Source organism: Erythrolamprus reginae, chromosome 13 (genome assembly GCF_031021105.1).
Source record: "Erythrolamprus reginae isolate rEryReg1 chromosome 13, rEryReg1.hap1, whole genome shotgun sequence".
In the NCBI taxonomy this organism is placed as follows: domain Eukaryota; kingdom Metazoa; phylum Chordata; class Lepidosauria; order Squamata; family Dipsadidae; genus Erythrolamprus; species Erythrolamprus reginae.
The window spans coordinates 14313136-14327557 of record NC_091962.1 but is presented as its reverse complement, the minus strand read 5'-3'; the positions used below and the strand labels follow the sequence as shown (position 1 = coordinate 14327557).

The 14422-nt window shown below is 46.5% G+C and overlaps 1 long non-coding RNA gene across 1 annotated transcript; it reads left to right on the top strand.

Annotated features, from left to right (window-relative positions):
* Positions 1-3866: 3866 nt before the first annotated feature.
* Positions 3867-14037, top strand: LOC139175149 (uncharacterized). The gene is made up of 3 exons (XR_011560481.1): positions 3867-4160; positions 9708-9904; positions 13676-14037. It is a non-coding gene; the product is annotated as an uncharacterized lncRNA (long non-coding RNA).
* The last annotated feature ends 385 nt before the right edge of the window (positions 14038-14422 follow it).

Sequence of the window (14422 nt, the reverse complement as noted above, 5' to 3'; positions counted from 1 at the left end):
TGTTTTTAAAAAGAAGAGGACGATGTCTTATCCATACCAGCAGTGCAAACAGCCTTGTCTCCCACCTCCCATCTGCGGAAAGGGATGCGCTACACAAAGCAAAGTGTGTGTGCCGGCCTGTCCTTGCGATGGGCCCGTTTGTGCACCCTGTGCACCCCCAAGTATTAAAATTGTCGGTGACGGCTGCGTCCCCATTTGCCCTGCGCCATGTGCGCCATGTGCGCCATGTGCGCCATGTGCTCCGATGTGCGTAGGACCAGCTGTCAATGTCTGTGCCAAACCGAAGTGTGTTTGCCCGTGTGATTGCAAAACTCCTGACCCGTGCTGTAAATAAGACGGTTGGAAAAAGTTCCAAGTGCACCATGATGGGAAAAAAGCCACCATCCCATAATAGTCCAGTCTTGACCTCTTTCCTCACCTTTCTCTGATATCTTTGTGCACTCGGTTTTTGGGGAACATTGCTTTGGAGTTTCCAGATGTTCGAACATCCCTCAATTCTTCAAAGTTTTTGGTATATCTCAATTTGAGGTTTCCAGATGTTCAGGCATCTCAATTCCAGATGTTTGCACATCTCTCGATTCTTCGACATTTCCAGATAACCAAGCATCTATCAATTCTTCAGTTACCAGATGTTCAAACAGCTCTCAATTCTTCAACATTTCCAGATGACTGAGCATCTATCAATTCTTCAGTTACCAGATGTTCAAACGGCTCTCAATTCTTCAACATTTCCAGATGACTGAGCATCTATCAATTCTTCAGTTACCAGATGTTCAAACAGGTCTCAATTGTCTGAAGTTTCCAGGTGTTCAAACATCTCTCGATACTTCTCGATTCTTCTAGATATTCAGGCATCTCTCAGTTCTTCAACGTTTCCAGATGTCTGAGCATCACTCAATTCTTTGAAGTTTCCAGAGGTTCAATCATCTCTCGATTCTTCAAAGTTTCCAGATGTTCAGGCATCTCGCAGTTCTCCAACATTTCCAAATGTCCGAGCATCTCTCAATCCTTCAATGTTTTCAGATGTTCGAGCAGCGCATAATTCTTTGAGGTTTCCAGATGTTTGAGCATCTCTAAGTTATCTTATGTTTCCAGATGTTCAAGCCTCTCTTTATTTCAATGGCTGTCTCCTTTCCTTAAATTGTGTAAGTTGCTTGGGTTTGCTGATGCAGTAGGCACCGATGCCTTTGGCAAAGGGACAAAAAGCTATGTTAAGAAAATGAATCTTCAGAAAACAAAATAACCCAGACCTTGGGTTTGTAACGAATAAAGACTTTATCTTGTGGCATTATGCGATCTCTGAAGAATTGTGTTATTTTGGGATGTATTCCTCCTTACAAAATGTAGTGCAGTGCAAAAAAAAAAGAAAAAGAATAATGACTATATTTTGCACAGGGGTAAAATCCACCAGATTCTGAAAGTTTCTGGAGAACCAGTAGTAGGAATTTTGAGTAGTTTGGGGAACTGGTAGTGGAAATGTTGAGTAGTTTGGAGAACCAATAGTTGGAATTTTGAGTAGTTTGGGGAACCGGTAGTAGGAATTTTGAGTAACTTGGAGAACCAATAGTGGGAATTTTTAATAGTTCGGAGAACCATTGTGTTTTGAGGGCACACACTTTAAAAAGAGTCAAATTTCTCTCACCCAGATAACAGCCCTGGAATGTGGCCGAAAACAAAAACAAAAGAGCAATTAAGGCAGCTGTAAATTCTCACAGCCACCCCCTTCTATGAGTCCACAAAGGTAACTGTGAAGTGTCCAAAAAGTCAGTAGAAGTCCTGGAATAATCCAAACAGTAATAATGGTCTTTCACCAAAGGGATAAACGTCCACACGCACACTCCCTAACGCCTGTAATTTATCACCAAACACATTAACCTAATTGCCTCAGCAACAGGTGTTCTCCCTTATCTTCGACGATCCCTGTGCAGCTGGTCCCTTCTTGCTATGAACCTGTGCACACGGGCATCTACAAGCGGATCCTCCTCTGAGTTTGACGTCTCACTAATGGGAGCATTAACTGATGGGCTGGCTGCACCCATCTCTCCATCTGATTCCCCTCCCCCATTGTCTGTCCTTGGCAATGAATCTTCCCTATCAGAATCTGCTGGCAATAACATGCATCTCTGTGAACCCGATAATTCCCCTGAAGCAACGTCCAAATGCCCCGTTGCAGAAGCTGGCCCAGAGCCAACCACAACAGAACCCGGGCTTGCTAACCTCCTGCCCAGGGTCCCTACTACTCGAATCCCCGAGCTCCCTAAGTTAATTGATTTCTAAATATCCTTCTAGGGATCTTAATCGGCAACACAATGAGTTGCCTTGGCAATGTGGGCTTCTTCAAGGTCGGGACTGCACCCTGAAATAAAAGAACAAATCAAAAGACGATGCTCCCCTCCAGGAGTGGATTGCTACTACTGCCGCTATGGATGCACTGCACACACAGCTTTAGTTGTGCAGGAAGCAAAAACACACCGAAATCGTACGATATGTGCATGATTTCAGTGTTTTAATTTCAAGAGCAACAGTTCATTTGCCAAAATCACGTTGACAGATTTCTTTTAAGTTTCTCTTTTCTGATGATGGGTAGAAGAACAACAACAAACCAGGTGGCCAGAATCCAACTTCCTGGTGAGATTTGTCCAAACAGGTTTTAGCTTTTTTTAGAAGAGGATCAAAAGTTTGCTACTGTCTGGAAGATTCAGAGGGGAGTATTTCCCTCTTGAAGGACTGCTGTCATTTCCTTTGATGGAAAGCCTTTTCTTTATTGGCTGATTTTCGAGAAATCCTAGAATCTTAGGGTTGGGAAGGACGTTGAAGGTATTCTGGCCCACCCTCCAAATTATTTTATTGTGAGAAGACTTGAAAGCTGTTTTGACTGGGGAAACAACCCCAGTGACTGAAGGAAAAGGAACCTAAGGTTATTTTCACTCCGGGGATTGTCTCCCCTCCCAAATAAGACCTCCCCTGATAATAAGCCCAATTGGGCTTTTGAGTGCATGGCAAGATGGATGATAGGTAGATGGAAGATAGATGGATGGATGGATGGATGGATGGATGGATAGATAGATAGATAGATGGACGATAGGTAGGTAGGTAAGTAGATAGGTAGATAAGATAGATAGATAGATAGATAGATAGATAGATACCCTGTTTCTATCCCAAAATAAGTCCTCTCCTGATAATAAGCCCAATCGGGTTTTGAGTGCATGGCAATAAGACTGAGCACTTATTTCAGGGTTCAAAAGAAATATAAGACAGGGTCTTATTTTTGGGGAAACCCGGTGGTCCTCAACATACAACCACAATGGAGCCCAAAATTGATGTTGCTAAGGGAGGAATTTATGAACAGAGTTTCCCCCCCTTTTTATGATTTTCCTGGAATCGCTGCAGAAGGTCGCAGAAGGGGACTGTGTGACACCCCCCCACCCCCCGGGACAACACTGCAACTGCCATAAATATGAATCAGTGGTCAAGCATACAAATGTAAATCATGTCACCACGGGGGATGCTGCAATGGTCATTAAGTGTGAAAAATATTAATAATAATTAATAATAATAATAATAATTTATTGGATTTGTATGCCGCCCCTCTTCGAGAAAAATGGTCGTAAGTCACTATTTTCCCAGTGCTGTTGTAACTTCGGACAATTACTAAATGAAATCCGGGACTCCCTGTGTGAAACAAATGAATAAATGGAACCTCCACCTACCGGGGCAGTGTACCTTAGAGTCAGGAGTTCAACCCAAACTGGGAGGAAGAACGGACTTGAAGAATGACATTCCAATAGGTTGTAAATTTAAGTTACTCATAATTACGAGTCGAGGAAGGTTCCTTTCCTTCTTTCTTTTGTGGGAGCAGCGTTTTTATTTCCGTACCCACCCAAAGCTTCTTTCCTTCCTTCGTCTCCAACGGACAGGCCTCAACAAGCTCCGTCAAAGCGGGAAAACCAGAATTTCGCTTTAGTCAGACCTGCCGCCGTTTAAACCTCCGAACATGAGTTGTCTTCGGTCCCATGTGCTGAGAAAGGCACGGTTTTATTAGAAGCTGAATCGACGGCAGCAATTGCAAAGCCGGAACTAAGAATCGCGTGCCCAAAACCGTGAAGTTAAACTTTCCCCTCTCTTCACTGCCTCCCATGACCGATTGGAGTTCAAGCAAGGTATTTCAGAACGGTAACTTCAAACCTAGGTTGGTGTATATGGCTACTTTCTTCTCCCAGCTGCGTGGCTTTGAGGCCGCGTCTTGGGGAGATCACAGCCGTTACTTTCCCCAAAAGCGAATTGTCTTTCGTCCCATGTGCTGAGAAAGGCCCCGTTTTATTGATGGCAGCAATTGCAAAGCCGGAACTGAGAATCGCGCGGCCAAAATCCCTAAGTTAAACTTTTCCCTCTCTTCACTGCCTCCCAGCGCTTGAAACTCGATCGCGACCGATTGGGGTTCAAGCGAGATATTTCAGAACGGTCACTTCAAGCCTAAGTTGGTATATATGTAAGGTGACCAAACGCCCTGCTTTTGGTGGGACACTCCTGATTTCTAACAATTTGTTTTTAAAAAGTCCTGATTTTTTGGAAAAGAGGCGGGACTTAGAGCCTGGGGTGGGGGTTGATTTGATGTGAGCTGTGGCCAATCAGGAGCTTCCTCCTGCCTCCTCAGACCGAACGGAATGAGTGTGCCTCGCGTCAAAGGGACGGGTCCTCTCCAGAAACCAATCGCGAAAGGCGGGGCTTAAACCAGGCCCGAAGGTGGACGGGAGGAAGGATGACGGAAGCATTCAGCGACAAAGCCCTCTCCTTTCCCCCTCCCACTTTCTCCATTCTGTGCCAATGCTCCTGTGGATGGACTGGCACACTGGCCAATGGTGTCGCATGTGGTGGGCAAAGAGAAGAGAAGGGTGGGGCAGGGCTACGTCTGAGCAGCCAATGGTGGGTGTGGAGTGATGGGGGCAGCCAGCGAGAAAGAAATGAGAGTGGCAGAGGTGCAGGTCAGGGGTGGAGAGTTTGGTCTCACGGGCAGCCTCCAGGCATGGGTAGCCAAGCGGGAGCAGTGGGAAGGGGGGGATTAGAGCCCACAGAGGGAGGGGGCAGCATAGGTCTAGCGCCCATATAGACCAAATTTTTAATTTTTAATCAAGAATCCCTCCCAGTCAATGGTGTCTCACTTTACCAATATTAAAATCTGGCCACCTTATATATTTATTTATTATTTATTAATTAGATTTGTATGCCGCCCTTCTCCGTAGACATAGACTAGGGGCGGCTAACAACAATAATAAGACGATCTAAACAAATCTAATATTTAAGTTAATTTAAAAACCCTAATTTAATAAACCAATCATACCTACAGACATACCATGCATACATTTTTTGTAAGCCTAGGGGGAGGAGAATATCTCAGTTCTCCCATGCCTGACGACAGAGGTGGGTTTTAAGGAGCTTACGAAAGGCGAGGAGGGTGGGGGCAACTCTGATCTCTGGTGGGAGTTGGTTCCAGAGGGTTGGGGCCACCACAGAGAAGGCTTTTCCCTGGGTCCCACCAAATGGCATTGTTTAGTCGACGGGACCCGGAGAAGGCCAACTCTGTGGGACCTAACTGGTCGCTGCGATTCGTGCGGAGAAGGCGGTCCCGGAGATATTCTGGTCCGATATATGGCTACTTTCTTCTCCCAGCTGCGTGGCCTTGAGGCTGCGTCTCGGGGAGATTGCAGCCATTACTTTCGCTTTCCCCCAAAGCACCCACCCTCTCATCCACCCTCCCCATGATACACTGGGGCTGCACACTAGCAAGGCACAAGCAAGCGTAAGCAATTGATGGCGCTTGTTGTACCTCAGCTCCAGCAGTGGGTTGCTCCTGGTTCAGATCCAATTTTGTGAACTGGTAGTGACGGTGGTGGAAGGCGAACCAGTAGCCGTGGGATTTAGAACCCATTACTCGGTGGGTTCTAAAAGCGCCACAGTGGTGCAGTGGTTAGAGCGCAGTACTGCAAGCTACTTCTACTGCTGGTTGTCCACTAAGACTCCAAGATCCAAGACTCCAAGAGCCACAGTGGTGCAGCGGTTAGAGTGTAGTACTACAGGCTACTTCTGCTCATCACCGGCTGCCAGCAGTTGGGCAGATTGAATCTCACCTGGCTCAAGGTTGACTCAGCCTTCCATCCTTCCAAGGTGGGTCAAATGAGGACCCAGATTGTTGGAGACAATAGGCTGGTTCTGTAAACCGCTTAGAGAGAGAGGGCTTTAAAGCTCTATGGAGCGGCATATGTCGAAATGCTATGGCTAAATACTGCTCGGTTCTGCCCAACCCTCCCTGCCTCCAATGGACCAAGTCAACACGAGAGATTCCAGGATGCTTGGGAAAAGATTTATTGACATGTGGTCTTGTTGGGACCATGTAGAGAAGCGAACAGGTTGCATTGAGTAATGGAGAAGGTAGAGGACATAATCCGGGTCATCGGAGCAGGCTGGAGAATGTGTCGCGAGGCCAACTGGAAAGCTTGGCGTAGAATCAGATGAACCGGAAGAGTAGAGAGGCGGGCGGATGTCAAGCAGAAAGAAAATTGACGACTTCCAAAGTCCCTTTTAGCAGCTTGGTTCCTCTGGAGCGATGAGTTTGCTGAGAACCCACTGGATCCTTGGTGGTCAGGTGTGCTCTGTGCTCCTCAGTAGATCCTTAGTATTTGCCCTTGGAGCCCCCGCACTGGTCCGCAGCTCCACCCTTGGCCTGACCTCCACTCGATCCCTTGACATTGCTGGACTGAGAACCCCCACACTGGTCCACAGGCCCACCCTTGGCCTGGCCTCCACACGATCCCTTGCCCTGGCTCGGAGCTGAGCAGCCACACTGATCCCCGGAGGATCCCTTGGCCTGGCCTCCACTCGATCCCTTGCCCTGGCTTGGAGCTGAGCAGCCACACTGATCCCCAGAGGATCCCTTGGCCTGGCCTCCGCTTGATCCCTTGACCTGGCCTCCACCAGATCCTTGGCACTGGCTGCCACCAGATCCCTGGCACTGACCGCCGCCAGATCCCTGGCACTGGCCGCCACCAGATCCCTGGCACTGGCCAATGCCAGATCCCTGGTACTGGCCACCCCCAGACCCCTGGCACTGGCCACCGCCAGATCCCTGGCTCTGACCGAGCCCTGAGGATTGAATCTGGGTCACCCCTGACCCCTGCATCTGGCTCACGCCGCATCCTTGCCTCTGGCCCATACCAGATGACTGGACCTGGGTCACCCCTGAGCCCTGGCATTGGGATGGCGCCCCTGAGCCTTGGCAGGTATTCCCAGTTTGTCCTTGGCTCTGTTGCATAGCTGGTCCTTGGCTCTGGCCGCAAGTGGATCCTTTGCCTTGGCTGGTGTTCTGGCCCATTGGGGGGAATCCCTGAGGCTGCTTGCTCTGCTGCATTGTAGATTTGTCTTTTGGGTGCTCTGGAAGAAAAAAAAGAAAAGCTCATAAAAACCCCTTCCTCAATCATTAAAACCAGCCCTGGAATCAGTTGATTCTCCAGGAGCATAAAACTAAGGATCTCTCCATGATCTTCAGGAGAAGATACATTCTCCCTCAATCCCCATGCTTTTCCTCTCCTTTGTTTCCACCTTCTTCCAAAACTCAAAGGAAAGCTATGGTTGGCTCCATATCTTGGTCCACCAGAACCTATGGCACATGTGCTGGAGGTGGCATGCAAAACCTCCTTTGTGGGACACCTGTGCCATTGCCAGTTGGACTTTGCTGTGCCTCCACGCTGGAAAATGGCCAAAAAACAGGCCATTTCCTGGGCCTTTCTGGGGCTGTTTTTTGGAAAAGAGTCCCAAAACAGGCCATTTTCATGGTATTTTTCAGGCTGAAAACCACCCAAAAAGCAGCCCGTAAAACCACCAAAAACATGCATGTGTTTGCCAGCCAGCTAGTAATGGGTTTCTAGCCCTCCGACATGCACAGGCATACATATTCCAGTTTGGGCACTCCATGGCAAAAAAGTTCGCCATCACTGCTTTAGCTCCATCCTTCTGTGCCAAACCCGAGGAAGATCCAGCTGCTGAAGAGGCAACCAGCCCAAAGCCAACTTACCCAACAACACAAAGTGTGAACTTTGTCCAGGCAGGAGAGGAGGAACGCTGCTGTTGGATCTGGAGCCGCGTCTGGTCTTTTTATACCCGCCGAGGTCCTTCTAACTTCTAACCTACCCAGGAAGTCAACGTGAGTGACTGAAGACTCATTCAGCTTCAACACCCCTCTTGTCATCACCAGATCGTCTTCAAATGGACTTGTGTGATTTTTAGCTCTTTCCCTTCAGTAATTAAACACCCTTGTTTTGAAAAAACACATCCAACTTAAGGAGGGCGTGCGACTTTCCTTTAGAGAGTGATGAGTTTGAGTGAGCAAGTCGAATGTGTGTGTGGTCCATTGAGGTCTTCTTGCTCAACTATTCCTCTTTGGCATCTTCATATGTCATCAATCTAAGAACATGTTTTCTGGTCATTGTCTCCTGGGATGGTCAACACCTGTTCAGAGTGAATGCTGGGTGATTTTTGACGTTCACATGTTGGTCAAAAGCTAGCTACCTGGATATCCTTCTTCAAGACTGTCCTTCCTTTTTGATGCTCACATGTTGGTCAAAAGCTAGCTACCTGGATATCCTTCTTCAAGACTATCCTTCCTTTTTGATGCTCACATGTTGGTCAAAAGCTAGCTACCTGGATATCCTTCCTCAAGACTGTCCTTCCTTGACCAGGATTTTTTTTTGGTGGGGGCAGCTAAAGGGTGATCTTAAAAATGCTTTGGCAAAAAAATGTTTGGGAGAAGAAGAAGAAGAAGACACTGTGTAGGAGGAAGAAGAAGATGACAAAGTGGGAAATAATAATGACATTATTTGGATAATGGCTAAGTTTAAATAGCAGATTCATGGTAGAAGAGCATTTCATAACCCAATGGACAATCTTGTCTCTCTTTAAAATGTTATTTGACTGAAAGAGTAGTAGATGCTTGGAACAAACTTCCAGCAGACGTGGTTGGTCAATCCACAGGAACTGAATGTAAACATGCCTGGGATAAACATAGATCCATCCTAAGATAAAATACAGGAAATAGTATAAGGGCAGACTAGATGGACCAGGAGGTCTTTTTCTGCCGTCAATCTTCTATGTTTCTATGAATGAGGAAGGTAAGAAGGAAAGAAGGAAGGAAGGAAAGAAGGAAGAGAAAGAAAGAAGGAAGGAAGCATCCACAGTCACTGAATTTAAACTTGCCTAGGATAAACCTAGATCCATCCTAAGATAAAATAAAGGAAATAGTAGAAGGGCAGACTAGATGGACCAGGAGGCCTTTTTCTGCCGTCAATCTTCTACGTTTCTATGTTTTCTATGTTTTCTTTCATGTTGGCTTTGATTTGGGCTACGTTTGCCTCCAGTTGAGGTCCACTCAATTAATCTAGGTAACTAATCCCTCTAAGAATTTGCCCTTAGATTTGGGAAGGTAGGGGGACGTCTCCAGGATGCAGAATTTGCTGGACCTTCTTCTCCTGGCTGAAGTTGGTGGCCATCGGCCAAGGTTGGCTTTCCCCAACCCACGTGAGCTAGGAAGACAAACTAAGGAAATGCTTCATTAGCCACCGCTCAGCCCTCCATCAAGGCCCATTTAAGAGACACACGTTGTTATCCACGAGGGTGGATGCTTCTTCTGTCCTTCAGTTTGTTTTGTTTTGTTTTTCAAGGGAAAAAAGAGAAATTTAGGAGCTGAAAGTCCCTTGATGCCACCAGGGTGGCTCCTCTTTCTGTCAATCTTCACCCAAGACACCAACCTTGTCTCCCGATGAATTATGGCATGAGGAGCTATATAAGATCTTTCCGTTGTACGCCTGACAAAGCTTTCAGCCTTCTTTTACCATTACTGTCTGTCATCAAGTCGTGGGTAAGTTGATTCTATTTGCTTTGGGACATCTCTCTCTCTCTCTCCTCTTCATCCAGGGTCAACAATTTCCACAGTCAGTTGGTTCAGGCAACAATCTAGCCAGGGTTGCCTACAACCACATCCGTTGGAAAGCAAAGTGCAAAGTCAACGGAGGGACCCGTTCCTCAAGATCTCCTGGGGGTGATAATGTTTTCAAGGTTGAGTGATGCTGTTAAGCGTTAAAGAATGTGCAGAGTAATCTCTTGAGTTACGAAGATACACATACAGAGAGGAATTGTGGAGGGGGCAGATACCCATCTGGTAGACCAGAGATTTATTTATTGTTAGAGTTGGAAGGGACCATGCGGGTCATCAAGTCCAACCCCCTGCCTAAGCAGGAACCCTATAGCATCCTAGCCAAATGGCAGTCCAATTTCCTCCTTAATATGTCCAGAGTATTGGAGTTCACAACGTCCGCTGGTAGGGTGTTCCACTGGTTGATCGTTCTGACTGTCAGGAAGTTCTTCCTTATTTCCAGGTTGAATATCTCCCTGGTCAGCTTTCAGCCGTTGTTCCTTGTCCGGCCCTCCGGTGCCCTGGAGAATAAAGTGATCCCCTCCTCTCTGTGGCAACCCCTCGTATACCTGTAGACTGCTATCATGTCCGCTCTGGCCCTCCTTTTCTGTAGGCTATCCATGCCCAGTTCCCGCAGTCTCTCTTTGTAAGTCTTGGTTTCCAATCCCTTAATCATCTTGGTTGCTCTTTTATGCACCTTCTCCAGAGTGTCAATGTCTTTTTTGAAGTGTGGTGACCAGAACTGAACACAGTTCTCCAGGTGTGGTCGGACCAGGGCGTAGTAGAGTGGTATTAAGACTTCCCTGGTCTTGGAGTGTATTCCCCTAGATACTAGTAATAATTCAGCAATACAATATAGATGCATTCAGTGTATAAATAATAATAACGATAATGATGATATTGATGATGATGATAACAACAACAACAACAGAGTTGGAAGGGACCTTAGAGGTCTTCTACTTCAACCCTCTGCTTAGGCAGGAAACCCTACTCTACTTCAGACAGATGGTTATCCAACATCTGCTTAAAAACTTCCAGTGTTGGGGCATTCACAACTTCTAGAGGCAACTTCTGTTCCATTGGTCAACCGTTCTGATTGTCAGGAAATTTCTCCTTAGTTCTAAGTTGCTTCTCTCCTTGTTTAGTTTCCACCCATTGCTCTTGTCCTACACTCAGGTGCTTTGGAGAATAGCTTGACTCCTTCTTCTCTGTGGCAACCCTTGAGACACTGGAAGTCTCCTCTGGTCCTTCTTTTCATTAAACTAGACATAAATCCAGTTCCTGCAACCATTCTTCATATGTTTTAGCCTCCAGTCCCCTAATCCTCTTTGTGGCTCTTCTCTGCACTTTTTCTAGAGTCTCAACATCCTTTTTGCATCGTGGTGACCAAAACTGAATGCAGTATTCCAAGTGTGGCCTCTACCAAGGCCTTATCTATCTGTCTGTCTGTCTGTCTGTCTGTCTGTCTGTCTGTCCGTCCATCCACCCACCCACCCACCCACCCACCCACCCACCCACCCACCCACCCACCCACCCACCGATCTATCTATCTATCTATCTATCTATCTATCTATCTATCTATCTATCTATCTATCTATCTATCTATCTATCTATCTATCTATCTATCATCTATCTATCTACCTATGAATAGCAAACAATGAGAGAGAGAGAGAGAGAGAGAGAGAGAGAGAGAGAGAGAGATGCTTCTGGCTCCCTCTAGTGGCTAACTGCAACACTAACTCTTAAATATATGGAGTTTTAATTCATTTAAACATACATTGATAGTTGGTTTACATATGGCCAAACCCAACCAGTTATGTACATAGTACTAACAAATGCCTAACGTTGAATGAATGGGTTTTTGATGGTCCTTCAACTAGACATTAATTATGGAAAGCATCGATACTATTATATCTAGGGTGGGATAGACTTTTCCTCATCTTCTGTGGGAGAAGAAATGCTCAGCTGAAGTTCCTTCAGGCTGGCGTCTTCTTCTGCGTAGGAGATGGGCACCAGATTGACCACGGTCCTCAGTCAAAGAGATTCCCTGGAATTGCTCAATGCTCTTTCTCAACTCATGGCTCAAGATCAGGAGCTGAGATTTCACATGTAGTCATTCAATGTCCCTACTTAACGAGTGGCCCTTCCCATTGTTCTCAAGAACTTGGTTTATTTTAGACCACGGCCGAAAGCTCATTAGTGGAGAGGTGGTGTGATTTCAAAAGGTGGACAGCTAGCCCTGCTCCCTCCGCGCGCTTCTCTTTGATCTCCACTTTGTGGAGTCCGCCTTTTGAAGATGGAGAAAGAGATGAGTCATGGTGGAAGCTTAGGGAGAGAGAGAGAGAGAGAGAGAGAGAGAGAGAGAGAAAGAGAGAAAGGTTAAAATATAATTGTATTTCTAACTGCTTTGAAGGGAATGGGAAACCACCTGGATATTATTTTTGTTCTTTGTCATCTTCTAAATGTTTTGTACTTTTAGCACAGGTGGGTTCCGATTTTCCTCACTGCCGGTTCACTTCCTGACATGCCGCACATATAGAAGCATGCACCCTCATGCACAGTGCTAAAATCCCAGCTTCTGAGCATGCGCAGAAGCAAAAACCAAGATGGCGGTGCTTATAGCACCTCTAAGAGAACCAGGTTTGGGGGAGTGACAGGTCTGGATGGCTGACGTTTCCAGCAACCCGGGCTGCCAAGTTACTACTGGTTCCATAGAACCGGTCCGAATCGGGAGAAACCCACCTCTGATTTTCAGTTTATTCTTTTATTTCTCCCTTACACTTTCTTCTTTTCAGTTTTATTTAGTTTGTGTTGCTTATTATTATTGTAGTTAAAACACTCAATAATCTCTCTCGCTCTCTCCCTTCATCTATCCTTCTATCCATCTTCCTCTCTCTCCCTCTCTCCCTTTTCTATCTCACCCTCTTCCTCTTTCTCCCTCTCCCCCTTTCTTCTCTCTTTTCCTCTCTCTCTTCCCCCTCTCCCCTTCCTCTCCCTCCCCTTTCCTCTCTTCCTTTTCCTCTTTCCTTTTGTGTCTCTCTCTCACTCATTCTCTATTCCTCCCTTCCCCTCTCCCTCTCCCTCTCTCCCTCTCCCCTTTCCTCTCCATCTTCCTCTCTCTCTCTTCCCCCTCTTCCTCTCTCCCCTTCCTCTCCCTTCCCTCTCCTCCTTTTTCTCTCTCCTTTTGTGTCTCTCTCTCACTCCCCCTCTCTTCCTCCCTTCCTCTCTCCATTTTCCTCTCTCTCCCTCTCTCCTTTTTCCTCTCCCCTTTCCTCCCTCTCCCTCTTCCTTTCTCTCCCCTCTTTCTCTCCCCTCTCTCCAGTTTCCTCTCTCCCTTTTCCTTTCTCCCTCTCTTTTCCTTCCTTCCTCTTACCCTTTCCCCCCCTCTCTCTCCCCTTCCCTCCCTCTCCCTCTCTCTTTCTCCAGTTCTTTGTTTTGAAGATTGCATGAACTTATCCAGGGCCCTGGATTTTTTAAGAACCAACATTTGTTCCACACACAAATTAAAGATGAAAACAAGCCTGTGGTTTGCTGAAGAAGCTAGGGTGACCAGATTGACAGATAAATAGTCACGGTGACCTGTAACTCCCCAATCAAATTTATTGCCCCAGATCTGAAGGACAGGAAGTTTGGGCTGTGATTCCAGCATAGAACAAGGTTCTCTCTTCTCAAAGACAGGTTCTCCAAGAAGTCCACCTTTGCTTTGTATCTTTTCAGTTGTCCCCGAGCTGACGATGTCTCAACAGCAACGCAAGCAGACTCCATCTGTCCCACCGATACCTTGCCGGTGTAGTTCGACTTGCTCAGCGACATTTGAGCCATCAACCAGTTATGAATCGTCTGGACCTCAGTGCCCAGGATCGACTGGATCCCAGTGCCCAGGATCGACTGGATCCCAGTGTCCAGGATCGACTGGATCCCAGTGCCCAGGGTCAACTGGAATTCCTTGCTCAGGATCAGCTGGAAGTTCGTGCCAGAATCCCACCTGCCCATCTGGAAATGAAGGGTGTTTGTGCTGCCGCCCCCAGCAGCAGGTCTAAACTCCCTTCGCAAGTCTCCCTCATCTAGGGATGGGAACCTGGCCAATAAATGTTTGTTTGTAAGCAAATCCTCACTCGGGTCTTGGTTCTTCTCACAACTCCTCAGAATGTCAGAAGATAAGCTTGCCTTCATTGTGAATTATATTCCTGGTGTGTGTCTGTCTGTCTATCTGTCTGTCTGCCTGTCTATCTGTCTACACATAAGCTGAGACAAGAAGCGAGTCTGTGGCCTAGAGGTGTATTTATTTTATTTATTTCTTCTTTGTCCAATATACAATACATATGAAGGAGAATAGATATTAAGTAATATATATAATGATAGAAAGTAAGAAAGAAGAGAGGTTGGAGAAAAAGAGAGAAAATGTATGATATATGAGATAAGGAAGAAGATTGGACAGGGGACGATAGGCACATCAGTGCACTT